Source organism: Dipodomys ordii, unplaced genomic scaffold (genome assembly GCF_000151885.1).
Source record: "Dipodomys ordii isolate 6190 unplaced genomic scaffold, Dord_2.0 Scaffold155, whole genome shotgun sequence".
Taxonomy (NCBI): domain Eukaryota; kingdom Metazoa; phylum Chordata; class Mammalia; order Rodentia; family Heteromyidae; genus Dipodomys; species Dipodomys ordii.
Window position 1 is genome coordinate 2,554,923 of NW_012267371.1, and position 10,595 is coordinate 2,565,517.

Sequence of the window (10,595 nt, forward strand, 5' to 3'; positions counted from 1 at the left end):
ATGACTTGTTTTTCCCCTTCCCCTCCACAAATTATACCGACATCAAATACAGTGAAAGCAGGGGTTATACTGTGGGGGAGGGACATATAAAGCAACAAAGAAATAATCTTATAACTGGGTTAGAAACAAATGCATGAAAGAAAAAAAGACATTTAAAATACATATCTTAGGGTTCATTATTTTAATCATGTTGAATACTGACACCCCAGTTACCTAAGTACTCACTGGATAAGAATACTGTTGGGCTTCTAAGTTACAGATGGGCAAACCAAGGCAAAGGCCAGGGGTGGAACTGTCCCATGATGACACAGCAAGTGACACAGCTGGATTTTAAACACAACCTTTCTGAGCTTCAGAGTCTGTGGCAAACTACTACCAATACCTGTTGAAATGGTAAATTCCATTTTATAGTAAATACTTAGTTCTCTTATCAGTTAGTGGTTCTGTAAGGATACAGAACCAATTACACATGCATGCATGCATGTGGTGTGTGTGTGTGTGTGTGTGTGTGTGTGTGTGTGTGTAGGAGGGAGAGAAAGAGGCAGAGGGAAGGAGAGTGAGTGAGCAAGGGAGAGTTATTTTAAAGAAATTGGATCATGTGATCCAACTTTTTCTATATAGTTCAATTCCAAAGGTTTTTTTCTGGCAGAATTTCCTCTTGCTTTGGGGAAGGTCACTCTTCGGTTCTGTTCAGATCTTCATTGGTTGAGCGAACCCCCTCACTTCCTGAAAAGCAATCTGCTCTACTGAAAGTCCATCATTTTAAATGTTAATCTCATCTCCAAACACCCAGACAGAAACACTCATGTTTGGCCACATATCTTGGTATTATGGCCAGCCAAGTAGGCATCTAAAAATCAATCATGAGAGCATCCTTTAAGATTCTGGAAATTTTTTTTGTTTTGTTTTGCTTTTGTCAGTCATGGGGCTTGAACTCTAGGCCTGGGTGCTGTCCCTGAGCATTTCAGCTCAAGGCTTGTGGTCTACCACTTGAGCCACAGTGCCACTTCCAGCCTTTTCTGTTTATGTAGTGCTGAGGAATCGAACTCAGGGCCTCATGCATGCAAGGCAAACACTCCACCACTGAGCCACCTTCCCAGCACTGGAAAATTTAATGGCAATAAAGTGGGACTCCGTGAGAACAAAACAGACATGTTGTGTGCAACTTCAGAAGTGTTTCTGCTAACCTTAAGGCAAAGAAATAGATATATTTGGTTATGGGGCTTGAACTCAGGGCCTGGGTGCTGTCCCTGAGCTTTTTCACTCAAGATTAGTGTGCTACCACTTTGACCTGCATCCAAGAATTATATTTTTTATACTCTGAGTTTGGCAGGTGAAGTGGGGAGCCTCAGAGAGGCCCAGAATGAGTCTCTAAGAAAGCCCAAGAGGCCTGCCCTTCTTCTTTCAGTGACTCAAGTAGAAGGAACAATCATAGCTTCTGTGTGGTCTAGATGCCTCATTTGGAAATGACCAGGCAGAGATCTGGGATCAAAGGCCAGGGTTAGAGGCTGCAATTCAATGTCTACAGGAGTTCAGTAAGTGACATGCTGTCAGGTAAACAACAGCACAAGTGCATCGATGTGAGAAACCTGTCCCTTCATTTCAGGTTCAGAGAGCCAGGAGGAAGTGGCAGAGCTGGAGTTAGGTGCCGTCTACCTACCTGACCTGAAGCAATCAGGAACATCTCCCTTGAACTCACATTCTCATTCTCTAAGAGAACTTGAAGAATTTGAATTTCTTGTGGAATCTCCTGATTTTCTTCTCAGTTTCTACATTTTATGAAATATTTGTACTTTTATGCTTATTTTTTAAAATGATACATAGAAGTATGTGTATCCGACAAAACCTCATGTTTTGAAACGTGTCTTCATTGTGGAATGGCTAAATGAAGGTAATTATCATCTGACCATTGCCTTTTATTTTGAGAGAACTTTAGACTTACAGGGAATTTGTAAAGATCGTACAAAGAATTTCTACTTATGCTTCCTAGGTCCACAGGGACTAGAATTCCCAGGTATTACCATTTAGTCATGCTTGCTTTCTTCCTGCCTTTGTCGTTTTCTGAGCCTTGGGAGAGTTAGAGCTGAAGTTTTATAGACATGGCTGCTCTTGATTGTCTTCATGATGGCAAATCCTGGTTATTTTGGGTTTATCTTTGGAAACAATAGCTGTTTGCACAGTCATGTCTCAGTAGAATTTTCTTTTTTTTTCTCCAAAGAGTGCTTCTAAATATGTGTTGTGAAAGCTCCCTTTCCTACTTCTTAATGACTTATCAAGGAGATTCTTTCTGTTAGTTCCTTTTGTTGGTGAAGAGTCCATCCAGTTTAAAAGCTTACTTCCTCTTCTCTTCCAGCAGACAATTCAGTAGAGATACACGGAAGAGAGAAGGGTCTGGTTTCGATTGTTGGCAGGTGGAATAGGTGAGGGAGAGCTCTTTGAAGGCTACTGATCCAAGTCAATAGGGAAAATTCTTGATATCTTTCTGGCTTGTTCTCCTCTGGAGCCCTCCACTAATGCAGTGTGTAACAGAGTCCTTTTAGAGGGTTAGCTTAGCTACACTCCAGCCCCTCAAAGAGTGGCCATTCCTTTAAGCCTGCCCATTGGTCCACCTCCACCACCTGTTTACCCACATGCTGTCTCCTTTCCTCTGGCCTGGAGCCCCCCCCCCCCGCCTTTGCAACCTCTTGATCCCTCTTCTAAAAGCATTCGTGGGAGCAATGGGAAACTCTAAGTTCTTTTCCTTGTCCTTCAAAGGCCTTGAGAGAATGGTGTAGAAATATATTTTTCACCTCTTACATGAGCTACTATGGAAAACTTTCTCTCCCCACAAATGGAAGATGTTATGCAGATACCTGTTTCTTTGTTTACACTGTCCTGTTGGTAGAGTTTCTATGGTCATATCAATATTTTTTCTTGTGTCACCTTCCTGCTAGGTATTTCCCAGCTCTGGTCATTAGATGTGACCACAGGACTGAGATCTTACATAGGTCTTGCTAACTCATACACATCCCTAAGCAATCTGCTTTGTGCTCTATTCCCCCGTTCCCCACACACACTGTTTTGATGTTGAATGTCCCCAAAGATTAATGAATTGAAGATTGGTTAGCCCCCGGGGTTTTGCTACTAGGTGGTGCTATTAGGTGAGTCAGGGCCTAGTCACTGAGCCCTTCTGGAGTGTCTTTCCATCATTAGGAGCATGACTTCGCAGGGGATTGTGGGAGTTATGCCTCTTCCTGTCTCTCTTTACCTCCTGGCTCACAAGGCAAGCACTTGGCTTCACTCCATACTCCCCATAATTGCCATCCTCATCAGAGACCCAGAGCAACAGGCCCTCTCAGTCTTGAACTAGAACCTCTAAAGATTGTGAACCCAAAATAATCCTAAGTCAGTCATCCCGGTATTTAGTTATAGTAACACAAAGCTAACACATCCCCCCTTCTATCACTGAATTGTGATACAGATAGAATGATCTTGAAGCTAACTATTGAAGGTGACAGAGCCATTGCCCACATGAGTCCCTACATGACTCAGTGGAGAAGATTGTCTCCTCATTTAGGAGCATACCCCACTAATGGCTCCGTGAGTTTGTTTTCATATTTTTTATTTTTAGATAGCACTTAGGTTTGAACTCAGGGCTTTGCATACTTGCTAGACAGCCACTCTACCATTTGAACCACCCTTCAGTCTCAAGGTGGGATTTTTTTTTTTTTTTTGGTATATGTGTGTGGTGTGTTGATTCTGGGACTTGAACTCAGGGCTTTGAACTCTTGCCTAGCTTAAGGCTAGTGCCCTACCACTTGAGCCACACCTCTATTGCTGGCCCTTTTCTGGTTAATTGAAGGAAAAATCACTTGGATTTGTCTGCCTGTTCTGGCTTTGAATTGCCATCCTTTGATCTCAGCTTCCTGGGTGGCGAAGATTACAGGTGTAAGACATTGGTGTCAGCCCTAGATTTAAGTGCATAATGGAATACAGGGAACTTGTGGCTTGGGCTTTCTAACTATGGGCCCTAGACAGCATCCTGGAAAATGGACAGATTCTTATTGAGCACTCTGATGGACAGTGATAAGGCACTGGACAGTGCGAGTAAAGAATAAAGAGGTGACCAATTTGGGAATTGAGGCTCAGCTCCCACAGGCCTGGGTTGAAGGGGTGGGATTGAATGGGACAGCTTGCTTGCTGCAGCTTGTTCTCTTCTGGAAAGCTAACTCTGAAGTTGAGGTTCAAGGGGAAGAATTAGGGTGTCTACTGAGGCCTCATGGAGAGCTCCTTCCTCCTTTTAGGCTTCTGTCTGAGTTTCTTACCCTAGCCTCCTAAAGGAACACACAATATATATATATTGACTGTTCGATGCTTTCAATATTTTTCTATTTAATTAATTAGTTATTGTATGCTCAAGGCCTGGTCCTCTTGAGCATCACTTCTTATCTTCTTACCTCTTTAGCTTTGGGTCAATTTTGTTCTTGATGTCACCAATCTTATCCTCAGAGTCACGAATGGTTTCTAGAGCAGTCATAGGTTAATAAAATGAGAGAAGGGAGATGAGAAGAAGAAAGCAAAGAGAAAGAAAAAAGAGAGAATGGAAGTTAGGAAGGAGAAAAAAGAAAAGAAGATGAGTGAGGATCTAAAGACCCCAGGCTCCAGCTTTACCCCTGACTTTCCTTCCCAACTCCAACTTCTGTCCTCCAAGCTCACTGAGTAGCAAGCCAGGGGATGGAGGTTAGATTGGGTCCAGGATGAGCCCATCCCCTGTCCCTACTTTGGAAAGGGGACAAGAGGCAAAAAGAGGATGGAAATAGGCAGGCTAGGAATATTGGAAAGACTGGGGGTTAAACTTAAGGGACAATCAATAACAGACAATAACAGAAATTGGGATCTAGATGAGGAATTGGAGGTATTTGAGAACACAAAGTGAGGGAAGTGTCAGTGTCAGGGGCTGTGGTTTTTCTAATCTCATGAGGGGGGGCAGAGCTGAGCTGAAGCGTGGTCTTGAGAGAGGTGTGCCAATGATTCTTTGGAGCTCAGAGGCTTCACATGGGGACACACTCACCTTCACCCTTGTGTTTCAGATCTTCACTGTATTTGATGTTGGTATAATTTGGGGAGGGGAAGGGAAAAAGCAAATTGTTTAAATAGGGATACAGGTGGACCCATTGCAACAATGAGATGTATAAGTCGTTATGTTGAAACTTTACAACTTTGAAGGGGTGGGGAGGGGTGGGGGGAAGGGGGAGGGGGTGATGGGAAGGGATGGGAAGGGGAAACAAAGAGGAGGCAACAATGCTTGGTAAGAAACGTACTATTACCTTGCTCATGTAATTGTAACCCCTCTGTAGGGTATTTTCACAATAAAAAATATCATGAAAAATTTTGTTGTGTGTTTTTTATTTCCTCCAAATAGTCTATTTGCTTCTGGCCTTTGTCTAGTATGGATCGTAATTCAGATAAAGCAGCATAGGTCCATCAATTGGAAAAGATGCTTCATTTGTAGGATAGTTACTCCTCCCTCCCACCATGTCCTGGGTGCCATGGGCACTCCTTTGCTGAGGGAACAAAGTTCTCTTTTATGGGAAGGATGGCAGGCAAGTACAATCTACTGCACAGCACAATCTACTGCACTGGAAGTCTTGTGTATAGAAGCAGATTATACAACTCCCCCACCCTAGGAACTGTGTGTTGGCCTGTGTTTATGTCTGTAAGTGTGGGCTGCCCCGGAGATCCTGTTGTTTGTGGATCAGAATTCAAGACCCTCACATTGACACTTACCCAGAAGGTTGGGCCTCTGCTTCTTCAAGTGCTCTAACATCTTTTTGGCAAGCCCCATAGTTGTTTCATTTTCCTTTATGGCAGCTGATGCCTCATGGGATACTACAGAGGTTGAGAGGGGGCAAGGAAAAATAACTTTTCCCCTGGGGTATGGTGGGTGGGGCTTGTTCTTCTAAGCTCTGGACATCTTCTCCTTGCGTGCTCTTCGAGCTTTACTTTCATTATCTGCTAAGATTTGGTTTTTAGCATCCATATGTCTCTTGCTTTCTCAAAACCTTTTCCTGCTTCCCCAGGGTATTTTCCTAGAGTGGATCAGTGTTCAGCTCTGTTGACAGCAAAATCACAGAAAGAATCCCCCTCAGTTTTCATCCCTTGCATCACCCCCACTCTCAGGATTGCTCTATGTTTTTCCTTTCATCACATCCTTGGTGTTTTATTTTTGTCATTCGTGCGGCCTGAACTCTGGGCCTGGGCGCTGTCCCTCAGCTCTTCAGCTCAAGGTTAGCGCTGTACCATTTGAGCCACAGTGCCACTTCCGGCCTTTTCTGCTTATGTGGTGCTGAAGAATCGAACCCAGGGCCTCATGCATGCAAGACAAGCACTCTACCACTGAGCCAGCTTCCCAGCCCTTTAGTGGTTAACTCTTTCCCTGGGACCTGAGGCTGGAGGGAGAAAAAGGACTCATGGTTCACAGATTCTGGGGCAGAAGCAGCCTCTGGGTTACCTGCAAAGAAGTCAAGTAGGGTGCAGTGGCTTAGCCCTATTCAGCTGAGGTTGCCAGGAGCTCCCAGACCGCTCATCTCAGGACATGTCTATAGACAATCTCTGCTCCCTACATGAGGGATATGCCAAAGATGAGCTTTGATATCTAAACCAAATGCATGTCTATGTCATCTTTCCAGACTGGGTCACCTGTCTCTCCTCTATAGCTTGTTAGATGTCTGAGTTTCATGATTAAAATCAAAAGGACAAGGTCTGGTTGTGGTCAAGGGCAAACCCAGTTCTGATAACCACCTGATATGAGCACTTATGCTCTCCATTCTTTTGTTCTGTTTTTTTTTTTCTGTTTATTTGGAGATAGTGAGATTTGAACTCAGGGCTTATGCTTGCTTGGCTGTCTGTCTACCACTTGAATCATGCCTCTTGCCTGGCTTTTTTATGGCTATTTAATCAGAGTCTTGTAGAATTTACTTCCTGGGTTGCTTTCTTTTTCAATTTTAATTAATTAATCAATTAATATTTGTGCTAGTACTGGGCTTGAACTTAGGGCCTTGTGCTCTTACATGGCTTTTAATTTTTTCCTGATCAAGGCTGGTGCTCTACAACTTTAGTCACACCTTCACTTCTGGCTATTTTTTTCTGGTTAATTGGGGATGAGAGTCTCATGGATTTGTCTGCCTTGGCTGGTTTTGAATCTTGGTCCTCAATTCTCAACCTTCTGAGCAGGGAGGATTACAAGCATGAGCTACCAGTGTTGGTTTGGTTTTGAAGCTCTATCCTCCAGGTCTCTGCTTCCTGAATAGTTAGGGTTCCAGGCATGAGGAATGGGCACTTTTCTCTGTCCTTGTATCAGTATGAATATAGCACAGAAAATGCTGGCAGTGTTTTAGAAGAGCTAGGGATAGAGCTGTGAGGGAATAGACAGTCTTTGTTTGGGGAAGCTGACAGTCAATACTGGATCTGGAGGAATGAACATAGTTACATGAATAATTATTTAATGAATTTGTGACAATGCTAGGAGGGAAATATACAAAAGTCAATCTTAAAAACAAACAAACAACAACCCTAGGAACCTTGACCATTCTGGGCTTCAAGAAGGCTGCTCAGAGGAAAGTCATTGACTCAGAAAAGTATAGAGACAAACATTGTGAAGGTTGGGTAGGGGAGAGGTTGACAGAAGATGGGAGTGGAGGGGTGGTGGGGCATGGGCAAAAAGATGTGGAGAAGTCTTGGTAGTAGGAAACTTCAGGGCAGATTGGGGCGGGGGGGGGGGACAAAAATGCCTTAGTGGCTGGAGCAGTGTGGGTAAATCGGAGATGGGAAGGGTATTTGGCTATAGAGCTAGGCTAGCTGCCAGGGAGCTTGTGGCTCCTTCTGGGCAGTGAGCGCAGGGGCTGTGTGGGGGAGTCTGCTAGGAGGTTGAAGTGGGCTGCTGGGACAGGTTTGGGACTGCTGTCTCTGCTGAGGAGGGCGGGGCCCATTCTTCAAGAGAAGGGTGCAGGTAAAGGCCATACTCACTGGCATAGACCAGGGTCCCCAGCAGAGAAAGAGGAAAGCTGTATGTCTCATGCTTCTGCAGGCCAGAGTGGGTAGGCTTCAGAATTCCCTGGAGATCCTCAGATCTATAGTATCCTCTGTCCTTCTGGGCCTCTTTGAATCATGATAGGAACCAATGGGAGCCAGCCTGCCAGTGGTGTGTTCTCTTCTCCTCCCCTTCTCCCACCTCAGAGCCACTTGCTAAGTCAACAAGGGCTGGCTTGGACCAGCTGGTTCCTGTATTCCCTGCAGGTAGGTTCTGGACAGCAATTCTGGAGCTGGCATTGTCCTGCTTGGCATCTTTTTCCTCTCTCTGCTTTCCCCAGTCCACCTATCACTTGGCTTTCCATCTTTGATGCCATCTGAGGTCCTGGGGAGACTTTGAGGGCTCTGGTAAGCAGGTTGTGACCAGAAATGTGTCCCTCCATGAAGAACAGAAGGGTGTCTGAGGATGTGATCTGCTTCCTTGGGGATGGGATTTCCCTAAAGTGGGTCAAGCCCATCCTAAGTAGCTTCTCTCCAGACTTTTCAGGGGCTCCTCCTAGTAAACTAAGGTCCAGAGACCCTAAGGTTCTCTACATTGCAGCTAGGGCTTTTGAGACTCAGTAGTCCCTAACTAAAATGTCTTCAGTCCCAGTCAATGATTTTAAACTGCAGGAAAAATTTCCAGTGAAGTAGCAAGAGTATGAATTCAGTTCTTGGCTTGTCTTCAGATGGGAGAGGGTGGCTATTGGTACTCTTCTCTTCCCCCTCTCTTCCCTGTCTTTCTCTTCTCTGTTTCTCTCTCTCTGGAAGTTTAAACTCAGGGTCTTGTGCTTGCTAGGCAGGTGCTATACTACTTGAGTCATGTCACCACCCTTTTTTTCTTCCGTTATTTTTGAATAGAGTCTCACTTTTTGCTCTAGTGAGTTGGGACTGTGATTCTCCTCTACATGCTTCTTGCATAGCTGGGATGACAGGTGTGCAGTACTACTTGCAGCACTTTTTTTGGGGTGCCCAACCCTGTGCTTGAACTCAGAGCCTTGTGCTCTTTTTCACTCATGGAGGGTACTTGACCATCTGAATCACACTTCTAGCCTGCCATTTCACTGGTTAATTGGATATAAGAGTAGCTTGGATTTTTCTGCCTGAGTTGACTTTGCACTGTAACCCTCAGATTTCAATCTTCTCAATCGCTAGGGTTACAGTCACCAGCCCCTGGAAGCACCTAGCTTCTTATTGATTAAGATGGAATCTTGAGACCTTTTTGCCCTGGCCTTGAACCACAAATCCCACTGATCTCAGCCTCTTGAGTAGCTAGGATTACAGGTATGAACCTCTGCACTTGGCTAAGGGTTTTCATTTGATCACAAGAAATTATACAAAGATAATATGAAATTTTGGTTTTGGATCCTGACAAGTCACTTTCCTGAAGCATCTTCCCTTTGTGTAGTGAGTTCTGCCTATTTCCTCATGCTGTTGTGAAAATGGCTTGGGATTTGTTTCCTGGAGACCTTGTACAGGACCAGGCAGACAAAGACGAGTAGGTTGTAGTCTTGCAAGGAGTGATTCACAGTGGGTTAGGACCCCAGAAAGATGAAGAGAAAACTAAGGTGAAGGGGTGGTAGCAGGTGAGTGATGTTCGAGAAGAAGTGGAAGCCTATCCTAGCCCAGGAGGTTGGGCATCTGCTCTGCCATTTGCTAGCTGTGTGATCTGGGATGTAGCATCTCTCAGTCTCGGTCTACAGTGTACCGAATAATCCAGGATAGTTTGAATTTCAGTGGGAAAAGCTCCTGGGATTTCTTTCTGAGGTTCCTCTCTGTGTTCCCTGATATGTGGCCCCTCACCTCTGCAAGAACTTGTTTTATCAGGCATCCTCTCGTCTCTCTTCATTGTGAGCTTCTTGGCTCTCTTCCCTAACATATGGATATCTTAGGTAGAAATGAACAAAACATTTCCTTTCCACTCTCCCTTTCTAACTCCTTTAGCAAACTAATCCTCTAACAACCAAGCCTTTTGAAAACAACCACATTCTGCATTTGCTTTGGTATCCCTATTTTCAGTACTGTTTTGCTGTACATTGTCATCATCCGTAGCATTTTCAATACCATCTCTGGAACAGAAACAAAAATCTTTGCCAAGGTACTTAAATACAATCACTGCTTTTCATCTTGATTTTATTTGATCTCTGTGGGTTTGTAATCCTGTTGACCACCATCCTTTGAAATGCTGGCTTTCTTTCTTTCTCCCTTTTTGACCTCCTTTGACGCACCTCCCCTGCCTCCTTCCCTTCCAGTTTCTATTCTTAGCCTTTTCTTTTCTTCTCTTATGCCCTCTTCCTCCTATGTGACTTATTCTTGGAGTCATGCTTATTGCTCTCACCTTTATTCCAGTCCAGACCTCTCTCCCGAATGTTAATATCTATGGCTGATGGCCAATAATAGAATGTACCCAAAACCTCCAAACCCTACAGGTCTTATTTGCCTTCCCTGATGTCTCCCCCATCACCTGCTCATTCCCCTCCATATATTTTGTTCTGATTAACAACACCAACATTCACCCAGTAATCAAAATGGAGATTGGCAAGGCCTAG